Source organism: Petaurus breviceps, unplaced genomic scaffold (assembly GCF_028583685.1).
Source record: "Petaurus breviceps papuanus isolate PSGF00001 unplaced genomic scaffold, PetGlider_PUasm1.0 90919, whole genome shotgun sequence".
Lineage (NCBI taxonomy): Eukaryota > Metazoa > Chordata > Mammalia > Diprotodontia > Petauridae > Petaurus > Petaurus breviceps.
The window spans coordinates 19,020,865-19,024,363 of NW_027187378.1; the positions used below are offsets into that span (position 1 = coordinate 19,020,865).

At 50.4% G+C, this 3,499-nt stretch overlaps 1 protein-coding gene across 2 annotated transcripts in view; it reads left to right on the top strand.

The window, feature by feature from the left end:
- Positions 1–1,331: 1,331 nt before the first annotated feature.
- The window catches only part of SYNDIG1 (synapse differentiation inducing 1), a 306,761-nt gene continuing 304,593 nt past the window's right edge, over positions 1,332–3,499 (top strand). Inside the window, exon 1 of one of the 2 annotated variants that reach the window (XM_069075526.1) lies at positions 1,332–2,000. The gene's annotated coding sequence lies outside the window, so the exon portion shown is untranslated. Of the gene's footprint in view, positions 2,001–2,180; positions 2,278–3,499 lie in introns of those variants that run through there. The other variant, XM_069075527.1, reaches the window with a different exon arrangement.

Consider the following 3,499-nt stretch of genomic DNA (forward strand, 5'->3'; position numbering starts at 1 on the left):
GAGGAAAAAACTGATTTCAAATCCCAGCTCCACCACATACATCTTATATATATTGAAGTGTTCTCAGGCAACTCTGACTCTAAGTTACAGGGAAGATGTCCACGGGTCTTGGTGAAAGAAATTTCCTCCCCTGATAATTCCCTAGACAGGTCCCTTGAGCCTCATCTAATCAAAAACTAAGTTCAACTTGGAAGCAGGAAACCTTGGCTCAATTCTGTCCAGCTCACTTCACCTTTCCCTGCCTTAATTTCTTCTTTTTAAAATGTAGGTAATGGTTCTCAAAATACCTCCCAGGATTGTGTGGGAAGTACACTGGAAACTGTAAAGTGCTAGACATGTTATTGTTGTTGCTGTTATTATGTTCAAGGCATCTGGCTGGGTGTTGTGGGACATATAATGAACAAAACAGGGTTCTTTCCTCAAGGAATTCAAAATCTAACAGGAGACATAAGACATAAAAAGACAAATGATGCAGTTTGGGTTTAATGAAACAGCTCTGGGTAGAAAACAAAGTCTCTGCTGCTGCTGTCAGCTTCCTCTTGGAAAGCTAGTTTGGGAAAACTGGGTAGCAGGTTGAACACTAAAGCAAAAGGCAGGCTGAGCCCAGTAACCATGATTTTGAAAACAGACTTCCATATCCTTGCCCAACACTTATGCCTCATGGTTATGAATTTCATAATCCTTTTCCTTGACCTCAGTTCAGCAGGTATCAAAAGGCCAACTGGCTATACCAGAGTCAGTTTGTAGACTTTATAGACTTTCACTAAGACCAAAAGAGAAAACAAACCAACAAAAAACTGAACATCACAGAGGAAAATCAGTAGTAAAAGAAGTTAAGTTATTTTCATGTGCCATGCCTAGGTTTTCAGTGATGTTGAAGAAACGATTATTTCATTGGTAGAAGGGTTGGACTATATGACCTTTAAGGTTACTTCCAGATTCATAAAATCCACTGTTACTTTATAAATACAGCTTATGAACAGCAGGTAAGGAGAATATAGATAGCTCTTCCCTATCTTTCGTTTTAGAATGTCCTAGGTGTGGTGCTCAAGTTCAACTCTGGGTTAATTTGGCCAACAGTCAGAAGCATATATTGGTGAATTGGATGGGGCTATTGTAGGGTGCTCAGTACCAAGTGTATGAGGACAGGATGTTTTTAGGACCAAGGGGAGCCTCCTTTTTCCAGTGCAGGGCGGTAAATTCCTGTCAACCTAGTCTGAGATCTGTTTTTCCTCCTGCTTCTGCCGCCCTCATATTTCCAGCCACCCGTTTTGCATTTCTGCCTTAGAGCTCGCGCTAGGGGCTGGCAGCGGCTACAGGGTGTCAGGAGCGCCACAGGGTGGGGAGGCAGCAGCAGCAGCAGCGGCAGCAGCCCGACTGACCTCCCAGATCCCTGGCCGCTGCAGAAGCAAAGTTGGCTGCCGTTTGTAGTGCAGGGGTTGGGGCTGCTTTTGCTTTCTTCTCCTTCCTTCTCCTCCACCTCCTGGGGAGCCGGGCAGCTGTCCTTTTGGGCACACACGTTACAATGCTCTCTGAGCCGAGAGGCGTACACAGCGTCCATCCCTCGCGCTAGGCACCAACTGGGCTCCAAGCTCCTTGATTGTGAACCCACCCTCCTTTCCCTGTGAGCTTGGAAAGGGAGGGTTCTTTTCGCTCCACCTCTCTAAAAGCCCCATACTAGCTTCTTTCCCCGCCTCTTCTATCAACCCTCTCAGGGCTCCCAAGAGCCTGAGAAGCTGCTGCCCCGCGCCCGGGGCTCCCTGTGGCGCTCGGGGCGGCGCAGGGCTCCGGGTGCGGGTAAAGAAACCAGAAAGAGGCGGCCGCTGCCCTCGCAGGGAGCCGGCTTAGAGCTCGCGTGGGAGATCAGAAGAGCGGGGCGTCGCACTGACCTGCGTGCCCCGGCATTCTGTAGGGGAGCGGCGTCGGCGAGGTTCTGTTCTCTGCCTGCGCTCCGCTGGTTGCCTTGGGGTGCAGCTGCTGGGTCACCTTGTTCCCCATAGGTAAGTCCCCACTTCCCACCCCCTCATTTGCCGCACAGGTCTGTGGCTGCAAAGACAAGGGGTGGGGGGGGGGGAAGGGGGGGGGGGGGGATGCTGGGAGAGGGCGGGGGATACACAGACCTGCCCTCCTCTCTACCTGAGAGCCTCGGACTGGTGGGATAAAAAGCGTGCCCAGTGGTTGGACTAGCCTTACTAGGTCGGAGCGGGTAACACTGAGCTGAGTCCGGAATTGTGAGCGCCAGGTCTGAGGGGAAAGAACTGTGGATGTGGCGTCTGGGTAAGTGCAGATTGTCGTGATTAAAAAGTGGAGATGCTCTGTGGTGGGCAACCTCCTACATCGGTCGCCAGATCCCCAGAAAGGGTACTGCCAGTGTGTTATAAACAGAGCAGGGGCTGGAGGTGGTGGTGAAGTCTCAGCGCTGCAGCCTGGCACCCTACCAACCATCCTGGGAGAGCTCTGGGAACTGGGTGATTGTGTTCCCCTTGAGTATTCTGTTCAGATCGAGACGTTAGGAGAGAAGGAGAGGTGTAGTCCTGCCTGTTGTGTGTAGTGGGTAGTGGTGGGTCTGAAATCGATTCGCTGGGGGTCAGGGGTTGGGGTTGAAGGTACATGAATGGGTCATGGGTTGGGGGTGGGCAGTAGTTTGAGATTGCCACGGGATATAAAACCAAATGGGACAGGAGATAGTAGAGAGGAGCTATATGTGCTGAGCCAGAGTCTGTGAGAGATGGTGAGATCGAACTAGGACAGGGTAGAGAAAGGAGCCAAGACTGGGACAGCAGAGAAGTGAATATGGGGAAGGGTAATAGGACTGGGGATTCCTAACTGGCACCGGGGGCCGGAGAGTCCCCGGTTGCCAGCTCAGTCCTGTTTCCCACCCACGGGCAGAACAGACTGGCAGCTTGCCCTTTGTGCAGCGTCAGAAGCCAGGCTCCTTAGGAGCTGTCCTGATCTTAGGAGCTCCTGGGACCTGCAAACCATTGAAGGCTCTTTAAGCGAGCACTCACTGGTTATGCTGCACCAGCCCCTGCACTCCAGGGTCTTACCTGTGCCTATACCTGTACAGAGTACTGCGATTAAAAAAAGAAGTTCCTAATCTATCTCTTACTCTGTCTCTCTGGGTTTAATTTGAACAGGTTGTTCTTTAACTGGGACTTTCAAATCTAGAGGTGGTGCAGGGATCAGCTTGTAGGAAGGGTGAAGAGAGAGACAGAGATATTGCTGGTCCATGCAAGACATACTCTGGCCAGGTTATTTCCTTGAACATCCCTCACCCTGAGCCAGTTTAAACACCGTAATTCTAGTTGAAATGCTTTTCCTTTCTTTTCTGAATTGTAATGGGGCTAAGTGTCTTCGGTTCACACAATGCCTTTTTTTTCCTTTTCGATATCGTTATATCCTTTAGATACTTGATGACTTTCAGTGGAGCAGAACAAGGACATGTGGTGTGGGTGTGTGTGTGTGTGTGTGTGTGTGTGTGTGTGTGTGTGTGTGTGTG